The sequence below is a fragment of the Taudactylus pleione genome, unplaced genomic scaffold (genome assembly GCF_031769625.1).
Source record: "Taudactylus pleione unplaced genomic scaffold, aTauple2 ptg000244l, whole genome shotgun sequence".
In the NCBI taxonomy this organism is placed as follows: Eukaryota; Metazoa; Chordata; class Amphibia; order Anura; family Myobatrachidae; genus Taudactylus; species Taudactylus pleione.
The window spans coordinates 9,022,535-9,041,984 of NW_028284646.1; the positions used below are offsets into that span (position 1 = coordinate 9,022,535).

At 42.7% G+C, this 19,450-nt stretch overlaps 1 protein-coding gene across 1 annotated transcript in view; it reads right to left on the reverse strand.

The window, feature by feature from the left end:
- Positions 1 to 19,450, reverse strand: part of DLGAP2 (DLG associated protein 2) — a 415,366-nt gene that overhangs the window by 47,301 nt on the left and 348,615 nt on the right. The window lies entirely within an intron of this gene.

Below are 19,450 nucleotides of genomic sequence, written 5' to 3' on the forward strand. Positions count from 1 at the left end.
TCAGTGAAGCAAATAGATTTCAGTAGCTGGCTGGTATTGTTCCTCAATGTGTCAAGCAAATGATTATTAATGAAGTGTATAAGTGATACATTTGCATTTTTTAGAAAGCATCTGACCCAATAAAATCATTATTTATGTTGCAATGACTTTGGTTCACTTAACCTCAAGGAGTTTAATTATTAAGATTAATTACTCAAGCTTCAGAGACATTTTGCAGGATGATTTCTATCTAATAACACAATAAATTATGTTTTTTTTTTAAATCCTGTTTTCTATTTTTATTCAGTAGATTCAGAAGGAAGCTGTAATTATTTAATAGTTCTGTTTACAATTGGTTTGCATAAAAATAATACCCTTCCTTATTTAAATTAAGATAAACCTCAGGGCACTGTTATTTAAATATATAGCATAGCAATTAATTATTGAAAACCTTCCTTTATAAGCTAAAACAAAAGTCTACAGCGAGAAAATCTGTTATGATTATATGGATATATTTATGTTAGTGAAAGCACATACAAACATGAATAGAATGTAATAATGGACTATTTCACACAGTTTATGTTTGATAGGGGACACATGGAGGGAAATTTAGTCTTGACAATGTCAACAGGGGATCGGTATCACTTAATTATCAAATGAGTACTGTTAATTGCACTATTATCATTATTATTATTAATATTATTATATTTTATTTATTAGATGCCACAACGGTTCTGTAGCACTATTCACTGTACAAAAATAGGGATGTAGTCATTCATAATGTCAACATCACAATATCAACAGTTATGTTGTAGACATTGTTAAATGTCAACGTTGACCATGTGAAATGCTGACATTCTGCGTGAACGGGCAACAGAGGGTTAGGATTAGGCTACAGGAGGGGAGCTTAGGGATAGGCTGTGGGAGGAGAGGGTTAGTGTAAGGATAAGGCAGGGTGGTTAGGGTTAGGCACTATGAGGAGGGTTAGGGGTCAAGGCTAGGGGTTAGGCATACTCACCACTGGAAGTGCAGCTGGATGCGCCGGAGGTCATCATTAGATGACCGCCAGACCCAGAAGACATTGCTGGAGTCACCACTAGACAACTAGGAATATTTTCTCAACATTCTAATCATGTCAACATTTCATCAGTGTCAACATGATGAATTTCAAACTGCAAGCATGTTGACATTATGATCATGGCAACATTCTCATGTCGACATGATGCATGTAGACAAAATATACCACACCCAATTACAGACAGACTTGTTAGATACAAAAGTACAACTTTTAGTTATAAATAATAACATCCGCAGATTATATAATTACGTAGTGACAAAGAGGGACAGAAGGCCACGTTCGCAAGAGCTTACATTCTACACCCAGGGGTTTAAACGCGAATCACCAAGTGATGTTTGTCATAACATCTATATGTGGCAATAGCACAGCAGTGTTGCCTCGATTAAAGAGTAGTGGCATTATCCATGAGAGTGTAAATAATTTATGATATTAAAAAGAGCATGTGTTCTTCTTAACCATTAATTATTTCCAATATGAAAACTCTTCACTTTGTGTAGCATATTCAGCCTTATCAGTTGGATCTATTCGTAGGGTCAAGAATATAGTATCAAGTTTGTGATGATATACACAATTTTGTTTTTTGTTGTTTTCCAGTTTTTATTATTTTGCTTAATCAAACCATTGCTAGATTTTTAATTCACATATTAGTCATTAAACTGAACAAAATAAAAGCTAAATGTTTATTTAGTGGTGCAGGTGGCATATCTTTTGTGATGATTAAATGAATCATTTAAAAACCTGGTTAAATAAAAATATATGTAATCTGTTTGGAAATGATCTTTACAGTTTGGATGTTTTAAAGCAAATTTGCCAAGGTGTGTGGGGTGTGGCATGGTGAATGGCATTCTTGGGGCTATAATGACACAATTTATAGCAAATTGCGTTATCATGCCCCTGGACCGTCCACCTCACTGGTGAAGTGAGCAGATTCGAGCAGCTCAACTACTATCTCAAGTGCCAGGCAGAATTCAACGAAATTCAGGTGAGTAGGCAAGTAAGGGTTAAAGTTTCTATAGTAACTTATGTCAATGTGTATGCAAGGAGTCCTGGCATGGAGAGAGAAAGGACAATAGTCACCAGGCCAAATATGTTTATAAATCAGTATCAGCAGCCTTGAAGATGGACCTGGCCAATGTAAATTGATTCTGTTATGTATTTTGTGGCCATTCAATGGCCCAGACTAGGAAAGAGAGGAAATAGCCATAATGCTAATATGTTCATATTTTTACAATTGAAGATCCTGGAGGGTAGTTTTGTATGGGATGTAGTTACCATCTCGGCGGGCAGACTGCTGGCGGTCACAATAACGACGCCGGAATCCTGACAGCAGTCGGAATCCTGGCTCCAGAATCCCGACCGCCGGCCCTGCCGATGGTAAGCATTAGGGTTAGCCACTAGGGAGAGGGTTAGGGTTAGGCTGCGGGGAGGGAGGGTTAAGGTTAGGCTGCAGGAAAGGTGGGTTAGGGGAAGGGATTCTGACTGTCAAGATGCTGCTGTCAGTATTCTGACCGCAGGGATCTCGTACCAAACCCATTTGTATATCAGACATGACATACCTCCCAATATTTCAATAAGAAAATTTAGGATATCACAAGCACCACCCTAGTTTCTCCCAAGTCCTGCTTGGATTGGGCCCGTCACACCCACATTCACTCAAACTCACTCAGCTTTCAGAAAAGTCCAATCCCATTTTGTGTCTGAGACTCTATATTTTTGAACAATAATATGCATGCTGGTCAGTGACTAATCATTGATCATAGGAATGTGTGACCTGTGCCATCGCACAGGGCTTAGGGCCACGAGGGAGGCACCGTCACTGCCCCCCTGCCATGTGTCAGTTAGGAGCTGATTGGCTGGTACCTTATCTCTGTTCACTTTATCTCCATCCAAGGCTTAGTAAATAGACCCCTACCACCTGCCCTGTAGGTGTGACATCATGATGTCATGGGTTTAGGGGGTGTGTGCTGCCCTGTTACGACGCTGACATCAGTATATCAACAATATTGTTCCATCTGCAAAAGATGCGTCTCTTGGTTTCCTCAGCAGAAATTTCTGTTTTCTACAAACAAATACAGTGATATAGGAACCTTCAGCTCTCGTAATAATTATCACATAGATTTGCTGTTATTATACTTCCCATACTGCTGTAACACTGTCTAATATGAGCATATTTTGTCAAAGACAAAAAGAAGAGAATGCAGTGGAGGCAGGCCAGAGGTTGCCACACAGTAAGTAAGAATCCTAAATAAATTAAAGCTATTGTGTCCTGCCTACACATAGACTTTTCTTAATTAAAGTTGATGCATGAATGACTCCTCATTGAGAGTATATTAAATGTAAATTAATCAAAACTCCAAGCACATGTATCTTTGAGTCAGGGGTGGCGAGGTGGGGGAGGGGTAGATAGTGGGTAATATCGGGTCAGTAGCACATCTGTGGCCGCAGTCTCCCCACCCAGCCCAGCTGCGGCAGCTACTTCCTCTCACTCCCTGCAAATGTTACAGGGGGTTGGCAATCACACTGAGGGGGTGAGGGGGACAAATGCGCCTACTACCCAGTGTGTGGTGCTAAAATATTTATTGGGGGAGTGGGCGTGGCTATCTTATGATATTAAGAGATCTGTCAGTGCCCTGTCCCCCTACTGGTGGCATGACCAGGTGTGTTGGGGTGTGGCCACTGAACACGAGACCCTCTGCAAAAACTGCACGTCACCAAAGTGGGCATTGGGATTGTTGGAGGTGTGGGTAGGGATATCCCTTACAATATGCACCTGACTGACAGAAGGCTGTTATCCATTTTACTTACATAACTGTAATAGCAAATGTATGCTGCACAGACTGTGATATTCTAACATCAGTGCTGTAAAGATGGCACCCTGGTCGCCAATACAGCACAATTTAATATATTGAAGGCTAATAGATTATTAATATTGTTTTTCTTTTTATTAATCTCTAGCAGCAGTCTAGTGGAGATCCTGACTTTGGAATCTCTATTGTCCACATTAGACAATTGTAATGCACATCTTGTCAGGTTGTCAAACAAATGTAAACACACATCTAATATCCCCTTAGTGATCCCAAATGCTAATCAGTCACAGGAAACAACACCATGCTAACCCTAAGCTCCACCCCAGCTCTATGCTACATGGCTGGTGTTAAAACCATGTCTTCCACTCCCTGAGTATGACATAGAGACATAGAGATGGCCAATCTGAGCTCCCATATCGATATTCTGAATCAATACAGGAATGGCATATGTGAATCAAGAAGGAAAAAACTTAATGAGAAAATATCAATATGACACTAAACATGCGAAATTGCAGTCTGTACCAGGCCTGAGACATTTTCTGAGAGGCAAGAAGGTTTTGCTTTCTTCTGACAGACTCTCTCAGTCTCTCAGAGAATCACAGGACAGCCCCAAAAAACATGTAGTTTATATCCCGGCTGTCGGGATGCCGGCGAAAAGAATGCCGGCACCGGAATCCCGACACCTATTAGAATCCCAGCACCAGCATCCCGACGGTAAGTATTGGGGTTAGGGTGAGGGTTAAGATTAGGCACTAGGGGGAGAGGTAGAGATAGGCTGCAGGGGGGAGGGGTAGGTTTTAAGCTGCTGGGGAGGGTTAGGTGTAGGCTGGGGGGAGGGGGGTTAGGATACTTACCTGCAGGTATCGGTATTCAAAACCAGTCGGGATGCCGGCATATGGATCTGACCGCCGGATCCTGAGCGCCAGCATCCTGTAGCAAAACCCCCCAAAAGGATGCAGGACAGAGCTGGGATGGGAAAGGCAGCTGGATGGCTGGGAAATATATATCTTAGAATCAGAATTGATAATTAAAAAACACATAAATCAAAAACAAGGGCCAAGTGTAATGTCACACCTGAGGGTTGGTTTGGAGTGGAGCAGGCGTGGGAGGCTGAAGAGGAGACTTGGGAGGTGTGAATAAACCTGAGTAGCTTGAGCCAAGACTTCCTCATTTAATGCTGTGAGGAGGTAGAGGAGCTGCAGAGGATGATGGGTCCAAAGGCGAGAATGAGAATCAGGGCCGTAACTAGGGTGGTAATACATGTGCCATGGCACAGGGCACCACAGGGCAAATGGCGCTGTTTGGGTCTGTACATTTTCCGTCCCTATCTCCTCCCTGGCTGACTTCCACTCCATCTGCCCCCCTCCCCAAGCACCTTCAGTCACATCCTCTTTTATTTGCACACACATTTCGAAATACTGTCAAACCCGGAACTCAAACCCATCACCTTTTACATGGCAGTCAGACACCTTAGACATGGAGCTATCTGCCCCACAATTTCTGATAGCAGCCCATGAGGCTGCCATCAGAAATTTGTGGTCCCGTCTTATGTCCCTATTTGAAAAATGGGGGTTGGAATGAGAACTGGAGATGATAATACTGAATGAATGAGCAGAATCAGATTAGGACCGATGATGCTGGATTGAGAGCTGGATCGGTTTGAGACCGATGTTGGTGATTTGAAGAACTTAATTGATATGAGTCCGATATTAATGAATTGATTAACTTGATTGGTTGGGACAGATGTTGATGAATTGAAGAACTTAATTAATATGAGTCCAATGTTGGAAGCATAGGATGAGACCGATGGTTGGAGATATTGGCTGGAACCGATGATGGCTGCAAGAACAAGTCTCAGTGTTAAAAACCAGACTGGTATGCAAGATGGTATAGGAGACTTGTTTACCAGATATAGGAACTGGATATAACGGACTGGGACCATTCAGATAATAAGTACCTGGGAACTCATCACTAAGATGTAACTTCAGCAAGAAGCGATGTTGTACTGGAAACAGAGGCCAGTCTGGAATGGAATTTACAGGGGAGGATCCCCAGGGATTGGATGTTGCAATGAGCTGGTCTGTGAGTAAAGCTCTGAGTAGAGGAAGAGTGTCAGGTGACAGAGTCCAACATGGCTGCGCCCATACTGTTGTTTAGGAGGGAACTCTGGCATGTAGCCTGTGTGCCATCATGCTGGGAAGACACGCTGTGATCAAGAGACTGCAGAGAGCCATCTCCATGCTCAGTAACAGGACAGGAGAGACTGATTTGCAGCATGAGTGGACCTCTGTGCTATGCTGGACAGGGACCGGAGCGGTAAGAAAGTGGTTTTAATACTCTGGAGCTTGACATGTAATAGTGTGTGGATTCTGAAAAGTCCAGATATTTCTGCTTTGTTTAGTAAGGCAAAACTCTATTACATCTGGCCCCTAGTCTGACTGATGCCCCCTATTCTGAAGTCCCTTACTGCCACAGTGGTTACTGCCTGTCTTGCTACTGTAGACACCTGTCAGTACAATGTAGTATACAATAGATAAAGCTAACATGAGGACTTTGCAGAAAATTGCAGGGTTTTTTAAGTGCCACTCAAATGGCAGCAATGTTAAAAGTTATTTACAAACATTGTCAGTTATAATATCTATATATCAAAGCAATATAACAATATATACTTAAAATTGTTGTATGTTTTAAGTCATAATATAAGAAATAAAGGACTTAATATTAAATTGCTTGTTTTTTCATTTGGCTGCAACACTGTCTAATATGAGACTATTTTGTCAGAGACACAAACCAGAGAAAGCAGTGGGGGCATCCAAGGTTGTAACCCAGTAAGACAAAATCATTAAAAAATAAATATATGAGAGATATTGTATTCTGCCTACACACCGAGTATTGTTAATTAAAGCTGATGTGAACACTCAAGGTTGTATGAATGATTCGTCATTGCGAGGATATAATACACTCCCACAAAAATATATGCACTTTGCTTTGACTGTGCAGCCTTCTTTTCTCCTTATTGTGTTAACATGGAGAGAAAGATTTAATAAAAGCACTTTATTAAATGTAGGTAGATAAACAGTGTCTGCTGAAGAACAATCAGCATTCAGCAAACAGCTATAATATTTATGCTATAGCAGAATAATGTACATGTTTCAGGCATTGATAGTTTTATTTTTTTAATGAAACACTTCAAAATGGGACATTTGGGGCCTGATTCAGAGCCGCTCGTAAGCGGCCGCTCGTTCGCTCCGAGCGATGTTTGCCCAACTGCGCATGCGTACGGATCGTTATACGCATGCGCGAACCAGTCAGTGCGGTCGAAATTCATGTGCTCGCAAAATAGCGAATGCCTGATAATTTGAGTGACAGAAAGAGGCGTATGTGGGTGGTAACAGGGGAAGGTGCTTGAAAACGGGGAGTGGAGATCCGATCGCAGGCGTGCTTAAAGGTCAAAACGGGCGTTTTATGGGTGTGCATAATTAAAACAGCAGCGTCATTGAGCACGTCACTGGGTTATTTTATAGCCAGAACTGCTCGCAAAATTGTGGTAGCAAAAACCAACCACAAGAATAGCGAGCAGTTCATACCCTGGTCGATGTACTCGATTAATCTAATAAATAGTGGACATGACATAGGATGCGAGTGGCCAGGGGGCGTAGTTTCCCAAAAACGACCGCATGTTTTGCTCGCTCGTTCAGACCTAGAGGCGTGAACAGACCGCAAAGAGCGAACGGTTCATTTGAATAGCCACCCCTTTTTTTTGAACGAACGACCGCAAATAGCGACCGGCTCTGAATCAGGCCCTTGGTTCACTCAGCAGAGGCAGGGCTTGTTTTACATATATACGCGGGTTATGCAGACAGGTAAGAGCAGAGGGCCCAGGGAGATCAGTGATTGTGAAGTCATACACTTATGGATATGTCACTGCATTACAACATAATCAGCAGTTAATTTATTTTCCCCAGATTTGCTTGCCAGTTCATGGATAGCCTATAATGATGTTCAATACTTCACCTCTACTGTATATATATATATATATATATATATATATATATATATATGTGGTTGGGGTCCACCAAGGGGCGCTAAAATCTATGTTCGCTTACCAAACAAGTTAGACCCGGGCCGGCTCTGAGTAGAGGCTTTGGTTTTCATGTTCTGCTCAAATGTATTACAGATTCACCATTACTCTCAATAAAGAATGCACTCAGAAATAAACCAGTGTTCACCAACTACCAGGTCCATAGAATTTAGGTATCTGCTTTGCATAAGGCAGGTGAGGTTTATATTAAGGTGTTCTTCTAGTGTTGGTAGACATTTGATGTTTCTCCAGTCCTCAGAGCTTTCAACACAGGAAACTCTGAGATGTTGAATTTAAAACTTTGGTGGTATTGATGTTGTTTTGTGTGAAAGTGGCTCTCTTTTAATTATCAACTAAATAGCTCATGGAAATGCTCTCCACAAACAGCAGCACTACCTGTAGACAAAAAGCAGTAATGCATACTGTAATGCATACCATAAAGAAATCAGTAGCCTACACTATGTATATCACCTTACTGCCACCATTAGTGGCTTAAATGCGTCGCCAAGCAAGTCACAGCACTCGGTGGCAAGATGAACCCTGACAGGAGGCAGCCCTGCAGCTCCCAGAGCACTGGGCATGCCCCGGAGTGCTGAGAAATGGGGTGAGCCAAACCCTTTGGCACGTTGTGACAGGTGATACAAACAAATGGCTATTTTGCTGTTAAACAGTTAAGAGTACTTTTAATGTATATATTAATGATTGTATTAATACACTGCTCAAAAAATAAAGAGAAGACTAAAATAACACATTCTAGATATGAATGAATGAAATATTCTTATTAAATACTTTATTCTTTACATATTTGAATGTGCTGACACCAAAATCACACAAAAATTATGATTGGAAATCAAATTTATTAACCCATGGAGGTCAGCTTTTGGAGCCACACTCAAAATTAAAGTGGAGAAACACACTACAGGCTGCTCCAAATTTGATGTAATGTCCTTAAAACAAGTCAAACTGAGGCTCAGTAGTGTGTGTGGCCTCCACGTGCCTGTATGACCTCCCTACAATGCCTGGGCATGCTCCTGATGAGGTGGCGGATGGACTCCTGAGGGATCTCCTCCCAGACCTGGACTAAAGCATCTGCCAACTCCTGGACAGTCTGTGGTGCAACGTGGCGTTGGTGGATGGAGCGAGACATGACATCCCAGATGTGCTCAATTGGATTCAGGTCTGTGGAACAGGCGGGCAAGTCCATAGCATCAATGCCTTCGTTTTGCAGGAACTGCTCACACACTTGAGCCACATGAGGTCTAGCATTGTCTTGCATTAGGAGGAACCCAGGGCCAACCGCACCAGCATATGGTCTCACAAGGGGTCTAAGGATCTCATCTCGGTACCTAATGGCAGTCAGGCTACCTCTAGCGAGCACATGGAGGGCTGTGCGGCCCCCCAAAGAAATGCCACCCCACACCATTACTGACCCACTGCCAAACCGGTCATGCTGGAGGATGTTGCAGGCAGCAGAACGTACTCCTTGACGTCTCCAGACTCTGTCACGTCTGTCACATGTGCTCAGTGTGAACCTGCTTTCATCTGTGAAGAGCACAGGGTGCCAGTGGCGAATTTGCCAATCTTGGTGTTCTCTGGCAAATGCCAAACGTCCTGCACGGTGTTGGGCTGTAAGCACAACCCCCACCTGTGGACGTCGGGCCCTCATACCACCCTCATGGAGTCTGTTTCTGACTGTTTGAGCAGACACATGCACATATGTGTCCTGCTGGAGGTCATTTTGCAGGGCTCTGGCAGTGCTCCTCCTGTTCCTCCTTGCACAAAGGCGGAGGTGGTGGTCCTGCTGCTGGGTTGTTGCCCTCCTACGGCCTCCTCCACATCTCCTGATGTACTGGCCTGTCTCTTGGTAGCGCCTCCATGCTCTGGACACTACGCTGACAGACACAGCAAACCTTCTTGCCACAGCTCCCATTGATGTGCCATCCTGGATGAGTTGCACTACCTGAGCCACTTGTGTGGGTTGTAGACTCCGTCTCATGCTACCACTAGAGTGAAAGCACCGCCAGCATTCAAAAGTGACCAAAACATCAGCCAAAAAGCATAGGAACTGAGAAGTGGTCTGTGGTCACCACCTGCAGAACCACTACATTATTGGGGGTGTCTTGCTAATTGCCTATAATTTCCACCTGTTGTCTATTCCATTTGCACAACAGCATGTGAAATTGATTGTCAATCAATGTTGCTTCCTAAGTGGACAGTTTGATTTCACAGAAGTGTGAATGACTTGGAGTTACATTGTGTTGTTTAAGTGTTCCCTGTATTTTTTTGAGCAGTGTATTATTAGAATGTTTTCTACTAATTTAGCTATGCAGTTTGATACTATGTTAACCAAATATTCTAGTGTTTTATTAGAAGGTGCCCTTTGGTATGATTCTCAAAGGAATGTGCTACATATTTTGAGTAGCTGCATCTAAAGGCCCCCATACATCAGAGATTGATAGCAGCAATCGTGCAATTTGCAATCAATTGTGTATAAAATCTTAACCTTTTTCAATCGATTGCAGATTGCAGAATTGCCACCATCGATTGAAAAAGGGAAAGATTTTTATACACAATCGATTGCAAATTGCACGATTGGTGCAATCAATCTCTGATGTATGGGGGCCTTAATATTGTGTGATATTTACGGTTTAAAGCAATGAGCCTTGAACATATAAATGTCAATGTCACTTGTTATAATACTGTGCCAATAATCATATTTGAGCCAATGCTGCCCCCTATTGTTAAAACTTATTTTAATATTATGACCTTAAAAGGCATATAGCATCCAGTCTTTGTTAAGAGCCCTACAATTAGGTGTGAAATGCAGAAGCCTGTAGCCTTTATTCACGAGTCCCAGACTGACTGCAGAAAGTGCTGGGACATACCCATCCGGCCTATTGTGTAGGGCGAGGCTCCCGAATGTGATTGTGCTGCATTATCAGAATTAATTAGAAATCAAAGCTAAGTACCAATAAATCATTTCAATTAATTAACTTAAACTGTGTGTGTATTGTGTCATTCATATCACTCTGTTGCTGTATCTTGAACTTTTAGTTTTCACAGGAAACATACGTGCAGATAGTACCAGAAAGATTTTACTTGCACCCCACGGAGAAGAAGAAACAAATTGAAAAGATAATTGCTGTTCAAACTAGAATGCAAATAATAACTAATATTACCTATTAGATCACAGTAGACGTTGTCTGACCATCTTAAATGCATTACATGTAAAATGGGCAAAGGTGGACTCGTAATATTTATTTATGTGTCGTACAAAATGGATTTTTAAGGAACCAAGGATATATATATTTATAGATCTACTGTACTTATGACCAAAACTGAAGGATAGTAGAAATGAAGGAGGGGGCTCAATAGGGACCGTATTCATTACAGGTTTTTTCTGGTTGGTCCATCTTCACACAGGCTTTTTTGAATATGGATTTACATTTCATAATAGAGGTTTGCAATTTAATCTACTGGGCTTGTAGTTTTAGGTTTGGTTTTTAGGATCGTACATACAGTAGGTTTCCAATGGTTTCTTGTGTGGTGTAAACATCATTGTATGCTATATGGTTGCCCTTGGACCATAATTGCAGGCACAATCCATAAAAACAGAATCAAATGTAGAACACATATAAATGATACCGCTCCTATCGTGTCTATTATAGAAACATATCTACAGTTGCTGTAAGCAACAATAATAAAAATGTCATAAAGTCACACAAAGCTTTCCAACACAGTAAAACCATACTATTGTTGCTCAGATATAGAATCAGCCTTTATCACAGAGCATTGGGAAGCAAATAGATGAATAGAACATAGAGTATGAAATCTTCCCCAATTGTTAGCGGCCTATGTTGAATGCTTGAATACAAAAAAGGCAGCTGCAGGAACACAGCTGCACAGTGCTATCCTAAGGATGGTGACGTTGGTGTTAATAATTAAAGAACCTGATATGAAGGGAGTTCTGGTTACATTTTGAATTCTATGTTACTTGTTCTAAATCATCCTTGAGAGCTTTATTCCTCCTCAGATTATAGCATAGACTTTATAGTAGCAATGGGGCTCATGGGAGTAAATTCATCCTTTCTTCGAATGGTGGGGATGACAAGGTATAAATGCTGACACAGCAAGTGAATATCTTGTTTAGTGTACATCATGTCATGCACCAGAAGATGCTACTGCTAATGCTTATATAATTGTTATATTGCTAAATGTTTTTTCAATGACACATTACTACTCTAAACACAAGCAAATCGCTGTACTGAGATGAGGGTGGTAATGCTGGCTACAGCTTGCTGAGGGAAGGACAGTACAGATCAAGAGGAGTTCAGAACAGGCAAGAGGCGTGCTAACACACACATGCATTGCTAGAGTGTAAATGTTAATGGATAGTGACTGATTATGACTTGCTAACTTACAGTGAAACAAATAATATAACGAGCCCTTTTGGATGTGAAAAATGTGCCTTATAAACAGAGGCGTAACTAGGGTCTTTGGCACCAAGGGCAAGATGAAAATGGCTCCCCCCAAATGTGCGTGGCCCTATGCCACAAGGGGCATGGCCACTGGAAAATAGGGGCATGTCAACTTGACATGCCACCATTTCTCGTCACTCTGGAAACATTTCCTTCCATTCCAGTTTGAATCCCAGCTATGACTATATTTTAAAGTAAGGAGAATGTGAAGTAGCTTGATATATTTAGAATTCACAGGTTTTTACTGTAGTAGCTAGTGGCTCCATTTGTAAGGTGACTGACTGCAAAGTATGAGGTCCTAGGTATGGCTGTATTTTAAATTAAGGAGAATGTGAAGTAACTTGATATAGTTAGAATTCAAAGGCTTTTACTGCAGTAGCAAATGGCTCTATTGGTAAGGTGACTGACTACAAATCATGAGGTGCTAAGGGCCCGATTCAGACCCGCCCGCTAGGCTGCATTCGCACGTAGCTGCCGATGGTTCACAATGTGTGCATGCATATGCATATGGGAAACGTTCGCTCGCTGCACATAGTTAGCTCGCTAGAATTGCGGTAGGGTATGGTCAACCACAAGTGCTGCGTTCACTTCCGATGGTACTCGATGTTACCGATTGTTGCATACACTTCCTGGAGATGACGTGGGAAAGTGGGCGTCTTATGACAGGCTGCTGGGCATCTAAATACACACTGCTATCGCACACAAGACATAGTAGGCATGCTAATGCCTTGTCGTGCGATTGCGGGATTTGCATACTTTGGCTGCGTGCGAACGTATCTAGTGAGTAGGTCTGAATCGAGCCCTAAGTTCGAATTATAGGTATGACTGTATTTTCGATTAATAAGAATGTGAAGTAGCTTTGTATAGTTAGAATTCACAGTCTTTGTTTGTAATAGCAGATGGCTCCATTGGTAAGCTGTCTGACTGCAATGCATGAAGTGACAGGTTCGAGTCCCAATTATGACTGTATTTTGAAATGTGAATATGACTGAAGGGGAGGAGATGTGAACAGACACATAAAGGAGATGCCGGGACTCACAGTCGGCGGCAGCTGTGTGTATGTTACAGCAGCCGATGAGAGTCAGACAGACTCTCATTGGCTGCTGCACAACGGAAGGGGGACGGCTCCCCCCGCAGCTGGTGATGATGGAAGAGACGTCATGATGCTGACGTCTCTCCCAACTGTGCAACAGAAGAGCCGGGCTCGTGTCAGGAGCGGGGGTTCAGGTAAGTTTTTTGTTTTGTGTGTGTGGGCACTGTCACTGCATAGGGGGGGGTAGCGTTACAGGCATCCCTGTATAGGGGGGCAGCTACAAGGGTCACTGTATAGGGGACACTTCATGGGGGCACTGTATAGGGGGGTGTTTGCTACTGGGGGCAAAGCATGAGGGACTACTACTGGGGCACTGTATGGGGGGACTACTACTGGGGGCACTGTATAGGGGTGACTACTACTGGGGGCAGAGCATGGGGAACTACTACTGGTGGCAGAGCATGGGGGACTACTACTGGGGCACTGTATGGGGGGACTACTACTGGAGGCATTGTATAGGCGGGGACTACTACTGGGGGACGAGCATGTGGGGACTACTACTGGGGGCAGAGCATGAAGGGGACTACTACTGGGGCAATGCTTTTGGGGGAATACTACTGAGGGCACTGTATAGGGGTGGACTACTACTGCGGGCAATGCATAGGGGGGGAACTACTACTAAGGGCAGTGCATAGGGGGGACAACTACTGGGGGCACTGTATAGGGGGGACTACTACTGGGGGCAATATATAAGGGGCACTGCATAAGGAGACCAATACTGGGGGCACTACTACAGGGGGCACTGCATAGGGGGAACTACTACAAGGGGCACTGCATAAGGAGCACTGTATAGGGGGGACCATTACTGGGGACATTGCATAAGGGGCACGTCTACAGTGGCCATTGCAAGAGGGGCATTAAGGTGAATAGAAAAAAAAAATCCTAGGGTGACGAGAAATGGTGGTATATAGGGGCCCACAGAAGTTTGTTGCCCAGGGCCCCCCACAGACCTTAATCCGGCCCTGCATACTGTAAATAATTATCTGTACAACTCAACTTTTATTAGTATCCTAAATTAAATTGACAAAACTGCCAAATAGAATGAAAATATTCCTATATTTAGTCATTAATCAGAATGGACATGGCTGCATTAAATTACCATTCTTTAGAAAAGTAATTCAGATATTTCTATTTTTCCTCCTAGCCGTGCTATGAACAACATTCCACATGGGCAGCATATTCAGTTCAGAAGGGTTCTTCAAAAAGATTGTTTCGTAAAAGGGAAAATTTTCTATAAATTTTATTATAACATACATTCACACTCACATTCACTATCACACTCACTATCACACATACTCACCTAGTATCTGAAGTAATCCATAGGGGTACCTATAAAAAAAATCCATACTGACCTCTCCTATGCATAGTTCACGTCCTCTTCTCCAAGTAGGCATCCAAAGGGTTAAAATAAAACACGAGTTTTATTTTACCCAAATCCAAGCGGACTGAGTAAAGGGATGTGTGTGTACACATACCTTTACTCCGCGCAAATGACCGGGGCACACGTATGCCCATCAATGAAGGAGCCGCCAGCCAATCAGTGGGCATCTCCGTCGGAGCAGCTCGCTGATTGGCTGTATGCGGTCAGCGTGTCTCCCCGTATACTTCAATGGAAAGAAATCTCCATTGAAGTCTATGCTGAGAACCGCTACATTGTATCTACTGATGTAACCACAAAGTTAAACACAAGAGGACGTGAACTACGCATAGGAGAGGTGAGTATGGATTTTTTTTATAGGTACCCCTATGGATTACTTTGGATACTAGGTGAGTATGTGTAATAGTGAGTGTGATAGTGAGTGTGAGTGCGCATGTATGTTATAATAAAATTTTAGTATCACGGTGTATGTTGTGTTTATTTACATATTGCTTTGGCTGTGGAACTACAAGTGCCAGCGGGCCCGTAATGCCCCGCATGCTGGTATTTGTGGTTCTCCAAATACCAGCATGCCGGGGAGGCTTGCTGGTACGTGTAGTTCCACAACTAATGACAATATTTAACTATTTATTTTACACTACACACTAACACTATCAACCCGCCACCCACTGCCCAGAGGTGGCGGGGATAGGCCCGGGCTATCAGCCTAGGCCAGGGGTGCCCTGGAGAGGGGGACCCCTTTATTGGAGGGGTCCCCAACTCCCCAGGGATCCCTGGCCTGGGCTGACTAGCGGTCAGGGCTGATGCTGTGGCTGGGGGGCCCGGTGAAAGGGCTCCTCTGGCTGTGGCATCTGCCCCCCGCTAGAAAGGGTTCAGTGCTGGTTTTAATTATAGGGGTATCTCTATGCAATTTTTTTTCCCCCTATAATTAAAACCAGGACTGGCCCTGCAGCCTGGTGCTGGTACATTAATTACAGTGGAACCCTACTATTTTTTTCCCCCGTAATTGTAGGTACCAGGACAGGCTGGCAAGTCCGGGGCTGGTTAAGCTTTAGGGGGGGGGGACCCTATGTCATTTTTTTTTTATATTATTTAACCTGTTTTTTACAGGTCTTATACACAAACAGATTACACATATCTCACTGATATGTGCAGGCTGCTTGCTCGGGTGAGTTTGGAAGAGAGAAAACACTGCAATCTCGGGTGAGTAATCTCATCTAAACTCTCCTTAAACTCTCCTTAATACCCTCCTCTAACCTTGCAATTTAGAGGAAAAAACTCGATTTGCTTCACCAAGTATAATATCACTCTTACCTAAAAGATACAGGAAAAATTATAATAATTCATAAGCTTCCATGATGGTCATAGAATAGGTACTGTTCCCAAAAACAGATTGTAACTCTTTAGAATTCATAAGCTGAAAACAATTTGACTAGTTCATTTAATATTACTACAAACATTCACAATGCTATATATATATATATATATATATATATATATACATATACAGTATAGTACACCGGCACTCCTACACTCTGTGTAACCGGGCATTAAGTCCTGACTTGCTCCGATGCTCTCCAAGGATGACAGCACCCCCAACTTACTATACCAACAATGTATAGGCGGCATTCGGAGTCTGGTGAAAAAAATGATACCCTCACTGGAAGGAATTTATTAGGTCGCAGTTTCGAGGTGCAATTCAACCTTTCCTCAGGACAACAAAAAATAAATTCCCTCCGGTGAGGGTATCCTTTTTTTCACCAGACTCAGAGTGCCGCCTATACATTGTTGGTATATATATATATATATATATATAATTTTCACATGCAATTTATAATGTAAAGAATGTTCACTGGCAAATAGGATCCTGGCAAGGTTTTATGAAAATCTCTGCGATCAAGTGCATTCTACTCCTATAACAATGATTTGATTTTTTATAGAATTTTATGATTCTTTTCAGAAACACTTTGATAAACATAAGTATATTTTAGTCTGAATATCTCACTCAACTAATGCCTTTATTATATGACAGAAATATTTATTTATTACTGCCAGTGTACTATGAAAGACAAAGAGTATTGTAACATGGCTTTCTAAAATTGAAAAGATTTAGCATTTGTTTACTGTGTTGGTCTCTGACTGACAAATAGGAATGTAACAAATTCCTTTTTAAGTACTAGCTAACTAGTTGGTCCTTCTAAAAGATCCAATTTTATGCGTGAGTGGTAATTGTTCAGTTTTATATTTGCTGTACGTTTTATCGAGCTTGAATGCAATAGCATGTCAACAAACCATGGACTTTATAAATACTTTAACTCATTCTTCCTTGCCAAACTTCACAACAGCACCAGGGTAGCAGATGGAGACAGTTGTTATCAGGGTTTGTCTCACAACTTTACTGAAAGGGTCATTGGACTTAGATCTGTTGACACAGACCATTGATATGGTCCTACTACTCAACAGAAGATTACCTATCTGAAATTGTCAGAGGACATCTGCATCACCAGGGCCCTCTCATGTACTTTTGACAGCACAGTCAGCTGGCCTAACACACTTAGGGCTCTATTTACTACAATCCGCATATTGAATGCGGATTGTAGTGTGATATTACCGAGTGAATTCGCATTGCGAATTCAGGCAATATCACAGGGATTTACTATAAATCCCTTGCAGGGACAGAGCTTGTGATAAAGCTCTGTCCCTGCGGATCCCATCCGCACTCTAGTCGTGGTATTTTCGGAAAAAATACCGTGACTAAGAGCCCGCGCATGCGCCGACCCACCGTCGCTGCTACCCCCCACCGACGCTAAGCCCCGCCACGTGATCGCGGACCCCCGCGATCCCCCCTTCCTTCATTACACTTACCTGCATCCTCCTGGCCTCCGGTGATCTTCTCCGGGCTTCCCAATCAGGTGATCTCCCATACTGCACTGGGACCCGATCACCTGATGACCAGGCCGCAGTGCACTATGGGAGACCAGCTGACTGGAGAGGAGCCATCACCGGAGGCCCGATCACCGGTCCCTGGAGTCAGGTAAGTAAAAAAAAAATGTTTAAATTTTTTTTTCTTTTTTTTACAGCAATCAGCTTGCGGTCTGTTTAGACCACATAGCTGATTACTGGTACCGGCTCCCGCCTCTGCTCTCCCTGTTAGAGCAGAGTGGGAGCCCGGTAACCGGGGGAGACCCTGGATAACACCACCTCCAGGTGATGTTATTATCACAGGACTTCCCCTGGTATTTTTTTACAATTTATTTTTAGTAACTCTGGTCGGATCACATTTCCCATTACAATTATGGGAAATGCGATCTGCTTTCCTAAAAATAAGTCATACTAGGGGTTGGAGTAGAATTTTACTAATTCTACTTCAATTGCCCTGTAATAACTACAGGTGAAACTAAAATAATGTGAAAAGGGTGTGAAAACACCCTCTTTCACTCTATTTTAGTAAAAATAATGTTAATAAATAGAGCCCTTACTTTCTGTAACAGAATATTGTAGACTGTTGCATAGATAAGTTATAAGGGGCTTTCACCTCGGGTGCCAGATGAATATACAGTGAAAAATGCCTTGAGGATAAACTTGTCAGCGGGGAGCATGATTCCTCACTTGTTGATATGTGCACATGGCACCCAAGATTAGGGACTGAGGCAAGAGCAGAGAAGAGAATATTATATAAAGAACTTAGAACCACACTATAGAGGTCTTCACCTATAACAGTTGTTGTTTTTCCATAAAGAATTAGGTTCTTACCGGTACTTGGGATGTCTCAGTACTTAACTTAGGATTGTAAAAGTTTATGCAAGTAAAAAGGTGGCAATGGAGAATGGAGCTGGAGTTGTGACAGTATATAGAATATCTGAGGCAGGTGTAAGCAGGAGACTGCAGTAGAACTGGAGGTGCACTAATAAGCAGGGTAGTAAAAAGCACAGAGTTGGCAGGGAACAGCAGAAAATGGCAGGAGTTCAACAGGGCCCAATGACAGGTACAGCATTTACTGGAGCCAGGAAAACACAAGATATCAACAGGCTAGATAGCTCAGGAACACAGCAGGCAGGTCAGCTCATTTGCAGGACAAACGCTAAAACCGGCAATGAGGAGGCTCAGTAAGTCCTCACTGCCTTTTATCAGGGTAGGCATCCAACCAGGCCCACGTATTAACTAAAAAAGCCACAGCATCCAAGCAGAGAGGTGGAAGTAGCAGGAGAAAGTGTCCCTAGCAACGACCGGGACCCGTCGGAGGGATGTGAGCCTCTGCGGCTAGCATGACGACTTATAACAAAGTATAGGTCAAATATGTATTAGTAATTAGCCAATAGCCAGACAAAGGGACATATTTATCAACAAATATTTGTAGGATATCTGATAAAAGCACCTGTATTCTGGGGTACCCGGAAATATTAATGTACATTATTATTGGTAATAAGTTAATAACATGCCTGTTGCAGATACTGAATGCTTGGGAGTGGAACCTTAGGTTATAAAAGTGACACTACGATCTCATTCCCAATGCATACGCAGTGCACAACAATTGGTTGACTGCGTGCATCTTAGCA